Source organism: Chrysochloris asiatica, unplaced genomic scaffold (assembly GCF_000296735.1).
Source record: "Chrysochloris asiatica unplaced genomic scaffold, ChrAsi1.0 scaffold00038, whole genome shotgun sequence".
Taxonomy (NCBI): domain Eukaryota; kingdom Metazoa; phylum Chordata; class Mammalia; order Afrosoricida; family Chrysochloridae; genus Chrysochloris; species Chrysochloris asiatica.
The window spans coordinates 11,223,942-11,238,696 of NW_006408556.1; the positions used below are offsets into that span (position 1 = coordinate 11,223,942).

Consider the following 14,755-nt stretch of genomic DNA (forward strand, 5'->3'; position numbering starts at 1 on the left):
TGCTGAGCCTCCAACACAGAGAGAAATCCGCTGACATAGGAGGAGGGAGGGAGGTGCTGCCCACCAAGAGAGACAGTATTCACTTCTCATGCATCATCTGGTATTTCTTGTATTTACATCTTGCAAGAACCTTATGACAAATATATGTCACCCTCATTTATCAGAACACATATCTGAGGGCCAGAAATATTACCCAAGGATCCACTACTACTCAGTAACAGGAGGCTCAAGATTAGGATTTAGGGCTATGTGACTCCAGAGTTCACCTCCTAACCATAAATCCCCTAAGCTGCCTGTCTGTAGCATTGCCAGGCAGAAAGGAGATTGTTTAAGACAGCGTGCTGCAGGACAGGGAGAGAGTGATTTGGAGCATGTGTTCATGTGAGTACATGCATGCTTGCTCCATTGATGCCCATTGTGTATTTGTGTGTGTGTGTTGCAGGGGATCTCTCCCTGACTGCCCGTTTTGTATATCAGAATCTTGACCATAACAGGTTCATGTTGCTATTGTTGTTAAGCACCGTGGAGTCTGTCCCAACCCATAGCGACCCTGTATAGGGTTTCCAAGGAGCGACTGGTGAGCTTGAACCACCGACCTTGCAGTTCAAACCGACTTTTCAGTCCAGTGCATTAACCCACACAGCCACATCAGGACTCCAAAAACATGCTTCCACTAGGTTTTGAACCAGGGAGCTTTCGCGTGTGAGGCGAACGTGATAACCACTAGACTACGGAAACCCCGCACACTACTGAAATAGTTTAACAGCCCCGCCCTAGCTCCACCATGCTTCTAACAGTTTGTCACACCGTGGTGGCTTGGAGGTTGGCATGATGTTGGAAGTGATGCCACTGGTCTTGCAGGGTCACCCATGATGGACAGGCTTCAGTGGCGCTTTCAGACTAAGGCAGGGAAAAAAGTCCTTTTCTATTTCTACGTTTTGAATCTTAGCCAATGAAAACCTTATGGATTAAAAACAAAACCCAATAACAACAACAACAGAGACACCCCACGGGTCACAACAGAACAGTATTTGATCCCCAGATCATCGGGAGGGATCAGCTGCTGAAAGAAGATACCATGTATGGTGAACTAGAGGGCCATCAGGCCAGGAGACCCACAGTGAGAAAGACCGGCACCGTAGCTGTACTGATGGATGTCAATATGCCTGTCACTGTGAGAACGATGTGCTGTTGCTGCTGGTACGTGCTGTGGAGTCACTTCCGACTCATAGTGACCCTGTACAGGGTTTCCAAGGCTGTAAATCTTTACGGAAGTAGAAAGCCTCATCTTTCTCCCATGGAACAGCTGGTAGTTTCAAACTGCTGACCCTGAGGTTTGCAGCCCGATTTGTAACCACTACACTACCAGAGACTGGACAATGAATGGTTCATTCTGTTGTAAATAAGGTCACCATGAGTCAGAATCAGCTTGTCAGCAGCTATCTATCTCTACCTAGCAACCCATCTCAGGTATAAGTGTACTACAATACCTAAAGGGGCTCTCCAATTCAAGACTATAAAGTTGTCCAAAAGGATCTATAAGAATATCTGAATTCCAAATATTTCATAACTAGTTTGTGGCTGTCTTTGACCAATTATAAATCATTCAACATGCTGTGCTGATGGACTCTCTAAACAGTGTCCCCCAAAGTGTGCAATTGGGGTAGGTACATAGAAACAACCAACCTAGATTTTGCAGGGAATTAACACCTTTCTGTAGAAACTAACGTGGACAAATGTCATACTCTGAAAGAGTTCTTTAAGCAAATGAATAATCAAAGATGGAGACACGGGAGCAAGTAAAGAAATGCAAGTGATGAACATCACAGCTTCAGTAGCGCCCATAGCGATCAGCCAGGTGAGGGTCCAGGTCAGCCGGACTTGCATGGAGCTTCCCCACCTAGTCACTCTAGGTTAGGTCATTATGAATTCCTGAGTGCTGAGGTCAATTCACTCATTCGCTCATTCACCCATTCACTCAACAAATAGTTGTTGAACACCTTCAATATGGCAGAGACTGGCAGCACCTCCCATGCCAAGAAGATGAGGGGCTCAAGGTCTGTGACCCAGGAAGGAGGGGCAAAGGACGAGACGCTGATCTGCTGATGCAGCAGAGCAGTCTCCCCTCTAGACAAGACTCAAAGGACTGTGAAGCCCACGTGACAACGGGGCTGGGCAGTATACTCAAACCCAACCACTGCCATCGAGATGGCTCCAAAAAAAAAGCAGAGAAGAACTAGACCTGAGGGTTGGTAACAGTATAATCTTTACAGAAGCAGAGCGTCCCATCTTTCTCCCATGAAGCACCAACCCCTTGACTAGCTGCTGAGCACTTAATCACTGAGCCACCAGGGCAGTATATCCACCTGGAATTATTTTCCTGACAGCACAGAGCTGACACACATGGCACTCAAAATGCCTACAAGACTAATACTGTATTTCATGCTCAGATGACACACTACAGATCCATGACCTCAACCCTTAGCCTGACAGAGAATCCATCCACTGGGGGTCATCTGCTTTTTGTGTCCTGAAGTGTTCTCTCTGTTGCCCAGACATCTCCACCCAGAGCCTGACACTTAGATTGGCCAATCTGGCCACAGCTGGAGCATTGGCATTCAGCATGTAGCAGCAGAGACTATGCAAGGACCAACCGAGCTTGCAATCCCCTACGCTGGAGGAGGCCTCCTAAAATGGGAAGTGGTGAGTTTGCAGCCTAGAGCCCCATCTCTGTGTTCCTCACTGCTCTGAAGGTGCCCCCACATGCCAGCTTCATTCCCCCTCTGTCTGTTCCTTCTCTTACTAGTCTCTCTTTTTCTCTTTAGCAGCCCAAGCCTTCTCTATCTGGTGAGAAAGGGAAACTATGTCACAGGCAGGAGGGCTGAAACCTGTGAGGTTGGGCTGGGAAGAGGGGCTGACTGACAGCTCACCATTGTTGCTCATAGCAGCTAGAGGTTTTGCCTTCTCCTGGGTAACGCAATTTGTTGTTGTTAAGTGCCGTTGAGTCAGTTCCAACCCATAGTGACCCTGTATAGGGTTTCCAAGGAGATGCTGGTGAGCTTGAACCACCAACCTTGCAGTTCAAAGGGCTTTGCAGTCTGGTGCATCAACCCAAAGTACCACTCTCCTTTTATCACCCAAGTGTGTCTGCCTCCAGGGCGTTCTAGGAAGGAGTCAGTGGCAAAGAGCCCAAGCCCTGGCTCTGTGATCTGTGGGAAATGATTGAACCTCTTAGGCTTCCTCATCTGGAAAATGGGGATTATAATCTACCACTCATCTGTTGGTTTGATGGATTATGGTGGCTTTTGCATTGCTATAATACTGGAAGCTATGCCACCAGACTTTCAAATAACAGCAGGTTCACCCATGGTGGACAGGCTTCAGCAGAGCTTCCAGACTATTCAGGAGTTTCCAGACTAACAGAGACTAGGAAGAAAGACCTGGTAATCTACTTCTGATAATTAGCCATTGAAACGCTATAGATCACAGAATATCATCTGAAGCTCCGGCTAATTTACTTGGACTTGTTTTCAGAAAGAATGAATTGCTAGTGAAAGGCATAAGATTTAGTTCAGTGGAGGGCCAGCAAAGGTGAGGGAAACCCCATGGAGACCCCATACATAATGGAGTGAAATGTTGGCTGATTATGTGCCATCCCCACGGTGGGTGGGCTGTGGATCAGATTTTGGTGACCCCTAAGGGCTTTCATTACCTGAGTTACAAAAGTAGATCACCAGGCCTTTCTTCCTATTTCCTGGTAGTGTGGACGCTCCACTGAAACCTGTTCTGCATCATAGCAGCACACAAGCCTCCACTGACAGACAAGTGGTGAATGCACACGAGGTGACTTAGACAGGGATTAAACCTGGCTCTCTCACATGGAAGGGCTCCTGGTGTGGTGCTCTAGGATCAATCAGCACTGGACTGCAAGCCACAAGGTCGGCAGTTCAAACCCACGAGCTGCTCCTTGGAAACCGTACACAGGGTCACTATAAGTCAGTACCGACTCAACAGCGCTTAACAACAACAACTTCTGTTTGGAAGGCAAGAATTGTACCACTAAGATATCCATGCATTTGGTGACAAGTGCCATAGATGAAGGATAAAGGGACTAGAGGCTTGTGGGTGGGTATTCAGGGAAGGTCTCACTGAGAAGGAGATGAGAAAGCAAGTCAGGGACTACAAGACTGCTAAGAGAGGAGCAACAAGGAAGCAGCGTGGAGTGGCATTGCTGCACTGAAGGATAAGGAGATGAGGGCGGATTCGTGTGGAGAGGTCAGGTTACAGCTTCCTTGAAGATTTTTCTATGCATTTTACTTGTATTGACTCATTGAATTCTCTCCAAAATACTCAGAGCCAAATATGATTATAATTCCCATTTTCCAGATGAGGAAACCAAGGAGCAAAGAGGTTAAGTAATTCCCACACATTTCAGAGCCAGTGTTCAAGCATCTATAGTCTGGAAGCATCTAGAGTTTTTGCAGATTATAACGCCTTACCACAACACTGCCCCTTAACCACAACACTGCCCTCAAACTCATCAGCATTAGTGTCTGATGGACCCCAATTATAATCCAATGTGGAAGTGATATGACCTTGGACAGTGAATTCACCTCTGTGTGCCTCTGTTTCTTCACAATCCCTCACAAGGCTACAGCAAAGCATGAAGCAGAAAAGTTCATAAAGGGCTCAGCAATGTCCTGTGGGTCATTGTTTGCCGCTTGGTCCCATCTTCCAGGCAGATGGGGTTGGAAAGGACAGTCTGAAAAAACATGCTAGCTCAGCTATGGAAACTCTGAGTGGGAGAAAAGGTGAGGGCCTGAGCCCAGGGCACTACTCTCTGATAGGAAGTGACCGCTGAGACAGGTAGGTGACAGAGGGCATGGAGCCATGGCTTTTTTCTTGAGAGGTTTATCTCTGAAAGGAAGGAAACCTACAGATAATCATCAAGGAGAGCTCGGTTAAGGGAAGGGTTTTCAAACTGAAGGAGAGTTCAAACTAGAGTGATAGGTAAGGTCGGAGGAGCTGCATGGAGGATGGGTACATTCTGGTCCAGTGTCTGCAACAACCAGGTATGATCCATGGATTGCCATCCACACCCCATCATGGCTGCCCTCACTGTTTGCATGGCTTGGCACTGCGTGTCATTATTTGCAGAGCTTTTCACTGCCTGTGTCACCATTTGGAGAGTCTGGCATTGTCTATCATTCTGCCGGGTTTGGTTTTATTTGCAGAGCTCGGGATTGTTGGGAGCGGCTGGCCCTACTTGTGTAGTTGTTTACAGTACTTGTCACTGTCTCTGTCAGCTCCACGGAGCCCTCACTGTTGGTGCGGTGGGACGGACAGAGTTCATCACTCCCTGTTCCTCTGCCGCTGAGTCTGTCAGTGCTGGTGTCACTGTCTCTGTGGATGTCCACACAGTCTATTGCTGTCACAGGCATTGTCTACAGCATCCATCACTGCCTGGGTCCCTGTTTGCAGAGCCCTTCATGTTTGCAGATCTGTCACTCCATGGTGTGCAGTGCCCGGGTACCCACAGAGCCCATCGTGGCTGGAGTTCTGGTGTCTGTACTGGACATGCTGTGGATAAAGAGGGACTCACTCTTTGCTGAACTCCATCACTACTGGTGTCACTTCTGTGTGATGGTTTGTAGAACCCATCCCAGTCTGTGCCTCTGTGTATACAGCCTTTCACATCTGACACAATAGCCGAGCCTGGGCCCCTGAACAAGTATTCTTCATAGGTAGCCCACGTCTGATACCCTGCCTGGCCCCCTCCCAATGCTCTTTGACTGCTTTTGACTACTGGCCTTTGGGACCTCCTAAGACCAAACACCCTATTCCTCACCCCCTTCCTATGACTCCTATAACGTTCTTCCTGGAGCTCGAGTCTACCACAGTGTCCAGGTCCCCATGGGATGGCAGGGTTCTGGACCAGGAGAACAAGCAGATCTACAAAGGAGCCAGGGATGGCAGGAAATAAAAATGATACACACAGAGAGAAGCCATCGGAAAAGATGAAAGGGCTTTGCCTCTTCATCTGATGGGGCTTGAAGGCTGCCATTGGGAGGGAGATTGCTCTGTCTGGCAGAGGGTGTTATTAATTAAGGGCGAGGTGCTGCGAGTGCAGGCAGCTGGCGCTAGTGATAAAGCGGAATCGCGCGGCCAGCCCCCAGTGGTGATGGAGATAAGGGGAACCCATCACCTGCACCAGGCTGGCTGCATTCCGGGTTGGGGAGGGGAGCAGGGTGTTTTTGGAAGTAAGGATGGGCACTGGGCAGAAATCATTTGTTGGTGAAGCTCTGCCTCTCCTTCAGACCCCAGCACCTTGCAGTGCCATGAATTTCAACCCCCTGATGGGAAAGCTGAAAATACCCATCATGCCACTGCCCATTTCTTATACAGAGAAATACAGAGAGTGTGTGTTCAAGGGAAAAATTGAAAGAAATGGTTAAAAGAAGATTAAAAAAAAAAAAAAAACACATTTTAAAAGCATAAGAAACTCACAGACTATTGAAGGGGGGAAAAAAAGAAAGAAAGAAAAGCCTGTTGAAAGCCAGGGAAAATGTGTGCTGAGGATCAAAAAGACTCATTTCTGGAAAGGAAAGAAAAGAAAAAAAAGAAAAAAAAACTCTGCATGGTTAACTAGCAGAGAAAAGGAGGTCACAGAAGGAGAATGACGTGGCTTCAGGGTATAGAATCTATGTAATCTATTTACATCTGATCATTAATGAATTGCTACAAGAAGAATTTGTGGCAGGTCAGATGCAAAGCTGAAGTCAAATGTCTAGGAGAAGAATCTGAGAAACCTCTAAGAAGAACTCAAAAAGGCATTGAGGTTCCTCAAATACTTCAAAATCAGAAAGCCAGGTGAAGAATAAATGGGAGCACTTGATGATCACAATGCAAAAGGTACACGCGGATGAAAAGGAGTGGCCGGCAGCTCAGCAGAGTCAGTGCCAAGAAGAAGGTCCAGAGGTCTCGGCTTGCAAACTGACTTTTGATGGTGAGCGTTGATAGCACAGATCAACTCTTAATGATGATGAGAAGGTAATTCCTTACCTGGGCACATGGCTTGATGGTTTACCATCTGTTTTCACTTGCAATCATTTTGTTAGATCCTCACCTCAGACTCTAGGATGATCAGGAAAGGAACTTAAAGTTGACCCATTTCAGAGGTAAGGAAACTGAGAATAAGATGCAAGAACTTTCAGCACCCAGGTTATGTGCAATAAATACCATGCTGTGGTGGTTTGGGTTCCCCCAGAAGTAGAGCCATGGCAAGGTATATGAGAGCAAGTAGTTTATTTGAAGGGGCCTTGGTGAAGTAGCATTGGACTGCTAACAAAAAAGCCAGTGGTTCAAACCAACAAGCCACTGCTGCATGGGAGAAAGATGAGACAGTCTGCTCCCTTTAAGGGCTCCTGTCCTGTAGGGTTGCAATGAGCCCAAATGGACTTGATGGAAGTGGGTGTGGTTTTAGGGTTTCATGTATTTGAGAGGTGAAGTGAGCACCCCGGGAGTGGGACAGTGGAACAGGAAGGGAAGGAAGCAACATAACTGGACCCCAATCCGGCTCAGGAGCTAAGAAGAGCACCGGGTCATCATTGCTAAGGGAGCTGGGCATTTATCGGAAAGCTCTGGGCAGTCATTGTTTAAGGACGGTTCCCAGGAATGCCAATCCTCCAGCACTTCTGTCCTGGTCCCGGTGCTGCTGTGGGTTAGGCATTGGGCTCATAACCACAAGGTCAATGGTTCAAAGCCGCCAGCTGCTCTGTGGGAGAAAGACGAGGCTGAGATTTACCATCTCAGAAACCATAGGAAGCAGTTCTGGTCTGTCATAGAGGGCTGCTGTAAGTCACAATCGACTTGACGGCAGTGGATCTGTGTGTGTGTGTGTGTGTGTGTGTGTGTGTGTGGCAGAGGGGGTGTTCTGTCCTGTCCCAGTGAACTCAGCAACTAGAGAGGGCCCTCAGGCAGCGGTGTAGGTGCTGACCTTTGGCATTTAGTACAATGTGGAGAAATATTAAGGACCTGTGCCATTCTCACACTGGTCAAGTTTGTAACTTCATTCACAAATCCATATACATAGGCCTTTAGCAGCTGTTGGGTGAGCGCAAGAAATGCAAATTTGAAACTGACATCTAAGATACGATACTTGTTGGCTACAAACAGCCACTGTGTTGGTAAATCAGCAGATTTCCAGCCATTACTGTTCCTCACAACTGGATCCTCAAAATAGGTGCTACCTGTGAGACACCTTGGAAGAATGGTCTGACCATCTAGTTGTGAAAAAGTATCCACTGAATATTGTATGGTGCATAGTTCTACTTTGACACACATGAGATCTCCTTGAGTTGACATGTACTCAGTGACAGTTGGTGTGGTTTTTGGTTTGGTAGGATAGATATCATTATTACTATCCTGTAAGGTGTATATTATCCGTGAACTCTTATTTTACAGGTGAAAAACAATAACAACAACCAGGACTCTGAATGATTAAATAAGTTGCCCAAGGTCCTATTCTACTAAGCATGGGAGCTGGATTGAGTCTCTGGACTCCTAACTCCAAAATCCATACCAGCTTTTCCTGTACCTCACCAAGGAACCTGGAAAGGTGAGGATTTACTTTTGGTAAACCTGTACTCCTGCTCCTTCCCAACCACCACCCAATGGAGAAGGACATGAGGACAGGGAAAGAAATGGGTTTAAATACAGTGTATGTTAGTTCCTGGGAGACAGACTCTTAAAGAGATAGGAAGGAAATTGGGACACCTGTCAGAGGTCTAGGAAGGGGCAGGGACTCTGATGGTCCAGGTGTGTGTGCTGGGGTGGAGGGATCCAGTAAGCATGGTTATCAGTGTATTTTGGAGGCTAGAGCTCAGCCAAGGAGAGACCCAGATGGAGAAAAGGTTTGGAATCTGAAATCCACTGAGGAGACAGACAAAGGGATCTGTGGAGTGTCTTGGGGGTTGTCATTTCCTCCCAACATCAGATTACCTAATAAGTAAGGTAAGCACGGATTACATGTGCTTACTTACTAATCTAGATTGAACAAGTTCACATTTTCCCACCACATCAAAAATTCTAGGTATGGCTGGCCTCTCTCAGCCTCACAGCGTCTTCCTGCAGAAACAAAGCCTCTTCTCAAATTTACAATCCCTAACAGGGACAGTGTCCAGTAAACTGAGCTTGCTTACTGGGTAACGCACCCTGGCTCCCTGCGCAGCAGCCTTCTGCTGTACCTCTGGCTCTCCAGCTCTGTGAAGACCCCTCTGCCTAGCCTGAATTTCTCTTTTTTAGAGCAGCTAACACAGGGCTTACAGGCAGTAATTGGGAATCTTTTGTTCCACACAGTCCCGGCTGCACTCCTGCTGTTGCAAAGTTACTTTCTCTTGCCAGGCACATGGGGTTTGGCCTTTTTCATGCATTTGAACATTTATGGTGAAAAAAAGGAGGGATGGAAGGGAGAGATGTGGGGAGAGATGGATGCAGGCTGACAGAGGGAAAGGCCTAAAGGACACAGGGAAGGGAGCTGTAAGCAAGATCAGAACACATCCAGGGAGAGAGGCAGGCAGACTCCCAGACTGAGAAACAGGAAGTGGCAACAAAAACACTTGAGAATGAGAGGCAAGGCGAACAGCACCTGGAGGCCAGAAGAGCAAGAAGGAGGCAAGATAGAGCTGGAGGCTGAGAGATGGGAAAGAGCAGAGTCAGAGATAACAGAAGAGGCAGATGCAGAGAGGGGCAGGAGTGCATCCAGGCCAACTGCTGAGAGAGAATGCAGAGGTAGAGAAGGGAACAGAGGCATTTTCCCCCCAGTTCTTGGATTCCTGTGGTACCTACACACCTAGCCCTGAATTTTAATTACATGCTGTTCTATAACAATCCAAAAGACTGGCTTGTTCTCTGAACCGGAAGCTGGGAGGCACGCAGAGAACCCCCACACAGCACTTAATGTCTCCCTCCTCTACCTTGGAAGGGAAGAGCAGAACCGTCTGCTGGGACCACAGAGAGGAGTAGAACACAGTGGTCCATAGCAGGGGTGCCATGGACTGAATTGTGCCCCCTCAAAACATGTGTCCACTTGACTGGGCCATAATTTTCAATGGTTTGGCAGTTCTGTGATGCTGTAACCATCCCCCATGTTGTGGTCTGAGGTGATCAACCAATCAGTTGTGAGGTATCAGCAGGGTGGGATGCATATCCTGACTCACCTCACAGCTCTGATGCTGCATAAAGGATGTTTCCCTGGGGTGGGTCCTTGCATCCCCTTTTATAAGACAGAAAAGGAAACAGAAACTAGTAGAAAAAGAGGGATCTGATTATCTTCAAGAAAGAAAAGCTCAGAGCAGACCAGAGTCCCTGTGCTGAGAACCTCCCAGACCCAGGGAGGATAGATACCAAGGCACGTGGAGATCTCCAAGGAACACCGGGGCCACCACGGATGTTGTAAGGAGACAAGGACCTTCCCAGGAGCTAAAGCCCTGAGTTTGCAATTCAAGTCTCCTAAACTGTGAGAGCAAACATTTCTGTCTGTTAAAGCCATCACTGTGGTATCTCTGTTATAATGGCAGTAGATAATTAAGACAAGGGGCCAGTGTCTCTCTTGAACCAGAAGTCAGAAGAGAGGTTGAGTTAGCCAAATCAGATAAGGAGAGTATGGGTGGAGAAACCAGAGAGAGAGAATTCTGAGCCAGGGGAAGTTCAAAAGGGAAGGGATGGGGGTTTTAAGCTGTGGGATAGCTCTCAAACTCCTCCCCTCCCCCCTTGCTGCAGGGAATAATTCCTGTCTGTCCTGAGATGGGGCAGTCCTCTCTCTCACTCCACCTCATGCAGACTTTAAAACTCATTAGTTCACCACAGCCGCCTCTCTCAGGGCCTACTCTGCTCCCTGAACCTTCTAACACAAGTCCTGACTTTGAAGCCAGCCAGATGCAGTTATAGGAAAATGGATTATTATTTTTAAGGTCCTATACAAACTGAAAGGAGCTCTTGTAGCGTAGTGGTTACGAATCGGGCTGCAATCCTCAAGGTCAGCAGTTCGAAACTACCAGATGTTCTGTGGGAGAAAGATGAGGCTTTCTGCTCCCGTAAAGATTTACAGCCTCGGAAACCCTGTACAGGGTCGCTATGGGTCGGAACCGACTCCACGGCACTCAACCATCATACAAACAGAGAAAGAGCCTTGGTAGCCTAGTGTATTATGAGCTGGACTGTTAACCTCAAGGTCAGCAGTTCAAAACTACCAGCCACTCTGTGGGATAAAGATGAGGCTTTCTCTTCTTTCTCGTAAAGATTTATAGTCTCAGAACTCCTATACAGGGTTACTATGAATCAGATCTGACTCAGAAGCACACAATTACCATCACCACCATACAAACTTAGAGCCTTAGTGTGATGCTGTAGGATAAACACTGGACTGCTAACCACACTAACTGCAAGGTTGGCAGTGCAAACTCACCAGACACTTTCAAAACCCTACAAGATCACTGTGAGTTGGAATCAACTCAACAGTACACAACAACAACACACAAACTGAAGAGTACTTGGGTGGTAGCACAGATAGTTAAGAGATTGGTTGTTAACCAAAGGTTGAAAGTTCAATTCCACCCAGAGGCATCTTGGAAGAAAGACCTGGTAAAAACTCAGCCATTGAAAACCGTACGGAGCACAGTGCTACTCAGACATAGGTTGCCATGAATCAGAGCTGTCTTGATGGTAACTGGGGGTTTTATTTTGTTTCATTTCATAAAGACAGAATGGAATTTCCTGTTGGTTGATGAAAGTCATGCCTTTTATTCACTTCATCTCTGTGCTAAGTCTCTGTGCTGACCCAGACCCTCCGGCCAAGATGTCTTCAGAATGTGCTTCCATGTTGAGTGGGAGAGGCTGGTCCCAGAGGTCTCCAGGGGGCTCCAGCCATTGCTGTCAGGTCTCCCTTTGACAAATGTAATTGGCAGGCCCCATTTCCTTCAGCTTCTTCCCTGCTCAGGTTGCCAGGAAACTCTATACTCTCACCCTCTTCTTCCCTCCTCAGCCAGCCTGCCAGCCACTGCTCAAGTGGGCAAGGAGGCCAAGCAGAGTCACATGGCTGGTAACAGAGATGAGGAAGAGACCCTCAGATCAAGAGTGTGTTGAAGCCCCCTGAAGCCCCTAGTGAGGTTGGCTCAGAGTAGACTGAAGCTCTTCCAGTCCTCCATCTCCTAGGGCCCAGCCTTCAGCAGCTTCTCTGAGATTCTGGTGGGATCTTGGCACTTTGCAGGAGAGGCTTCCTGCCTTCCTATCTGAGGGCTCTCCTCCCCCACCACGGCCCTGGATTCCCTCTGCAGTCTTACTAGTACACACAGCACACCAGCACATGTGTATGCCAACTCAGGTACTGGAATCCATTGTTGCTGTTGTGATGTGCCATGGAGTCGGTTCCGACTCATAGCGACCCTGTACAGGGTTTCCGAGGCTGTAAATCTTTATGCAAGCAGAAAGCCTCATCTTTCCCCCGCAGAACAGCTGGTTGTTTCGAACTGCTGACCTTGCAGTTCACAGTCCGATTTGTAACCACTACGCTACCAGAACTCCTTATTGGAGTCCATAAGCATATGGATATATGCCAAGCACATGCACGAGACAGAAATGTCCACAAAAGGAATATTCAACCGCAGGCCCCCACAGAGGCAGACAGCTCAGTGCTCCATAAATACAACTTAAATTAAATATGCACAAACATACCCATGGCAAGTCACCAGGCTCCCTGCTGTGCCCCAGGCAAGGGTGTTAGGACGCACAGCCTCTGCACAGCTAGGGAGCCTTTGATTTGACAAATTACATTTCCTTTACATTAAAGAAAAAGCATTGACGTTTCCAAGGCTTGGACCAGGAAGTAATGAAGTAATGACCTGCCCTGGAGGACAGGGGCAGTGGGTCAACTTCTTCTCTCCCTGCTCTATCACTGTAAGAGTGTCCTCTTCCCTGGGGCCTTGAAGGACACTGAGAATCAAGATCATGAGGCTAAGACAAGGTCAGCGGGTTCCACAAGCCCTGTGAACTGGGCAGTGGGAGAAGCTGCCCTGGGGTCTCAGTGCAGGCACTCCGAGCATCCACTTGGGGGCAGCAGCTGGCTCCTGCTGATGCTGGGGGCTCACCAGAACAGCATCATGATGACATCAAGCTTGTCTGGGGGTTGTCCCATCTCCCTGTTGGGCACCTCTCCATTACATTCCCCCTGGTGGCCTCCCAAGAGTCTATCAGGCTAAAAGTAAAAGCCAGCTTTCATTGAGTCAGCCCTGACTCATGGCCACCATGTGTGTCAGAGGAGAATTGTACTCCACAGGATTTTCAGTGGCTGATTTTTCAGAGTAGCTCTCCAGGCCTTTCTCCTAAAGTCGACGCAAATCCCCAACCCTTTGGTTAGCAACCAAGCCTGTGTTAGCTTTGGCACCACCGGAACCACCCAGGGACATCAGGTTTAGCCCTTCATACATTAATGATGTGACCTTTTACATCTTCATGGGATATTCTTAGAGTCAAAAAATGGCATTAGACCGTGCAAAGAAAGGATTCCTAGTGGAGGCAGGGAAGCCAGGACTGGGGATGGAAGTCTGGAGACCCAGGGGGTTTCAGACAAGTTGCTCCTCCACCCAGAATGTTCATGATATTCTTCACAGGTCGGCACTTCTGAACAGTTATTGCTAGGGCTCTAGCACACTCAAAGACAGAGTGCTCCTCAGATAGAGGTCGCTTCAGTACTACTTACTGGTCTCTAGGGCACCTCCCCAACCTCTCCTTCCACTCCAAGACCCCTGCCAGTCCCCGCTTAAAAGTCTCCCACATTGATCTTAAATGCAGCTAAATCTTTCAAAATGGGCAATTTTCTGGAAAGGTCATGGCAACATTTAGAGCCATCTGTGCTGGCTGGTGACCCTTGAAAGGGATTGGAGGCGGCCCAGGTGATTGGTGGGAGCGTGGGAAGGGCTGAGGAGGAGGATCTTCTAGCCAACAGACAGCTTTCCTCTCTGGCTCCTGGGCTGAACTACCTTTGTGTTCTCCTCTCACCTTTATCAGGTAAATAAATACTCTACACACACAACCATGGGCTTTCAGGATGGAGAAGAACCTCAGAGATCAGCCAAGCTCCTTGTTTCACAGATGAGATGACTGAAGCTCAGAGAGGTGACACAACTTGTCTGAAGATGCACAGTTAGGGGCAGAGTTGGAGTCTCAACCAGGCTTCCTCGTCCATCCAGGTGTTCTTTAAATGTTAGCATCCAAACACAGCTAAACATCCACTTTTATCCTGAAGGGTGATTGTTTATAAAAATTCAGACCCTATATCCAAGGTGAAACTTCTGATTAAAATGATCTTTCTCTCACATCCTTCTCAAAATTTCTTTCTCTGGCAAATGTCTATTGATACCCCAAAGTCCAGGTAGAACGCTACCTTCTCCCTGACTCTTCGCTCCACCTTCATCCCAGCCTCTACAGATTGAATCACTCCTTTCCTGGGTCTCCATGGCTCCCATATATAACTCAGGTTAACATGCCAGCTCTTGTCTCTATGCACACAAACGTGGACACTAGGGCCCTCTGAGTACGTAGGACTGAAGTGTGGCCAGAGAGGGATGGGCAGGGGATGGAAGCCCCTGGAGAAGAAGCAGAGAGCCTGGGAGCTGGGGAGGGGCTCTGTGATGCTGTTTGTGAGCCCAGTAATGTCTAGGGTCCCCCTCAGTTATGGAGTGTGTGTGTGTTTGGCAAAAGT

The 14,755-nt window shown here is 47.9% G+C and overlaps 1 non-coding gene across 1 annotated transcript; it reads right to left on the reverse strand.

The window, feature by feature from the left end:
* Window positions 1-665: 665 nt before the first annotated feature.
* TRNAV-CAC lies at window positions 666-738 on the reverse strand. The gene has a single exon. It is a non-coding gene; the product is annotated as a tRNA-Val (tRNA).
* Between the last annotated feature and the right edge of the window lie 14,017 nt (window positions 739-14,755).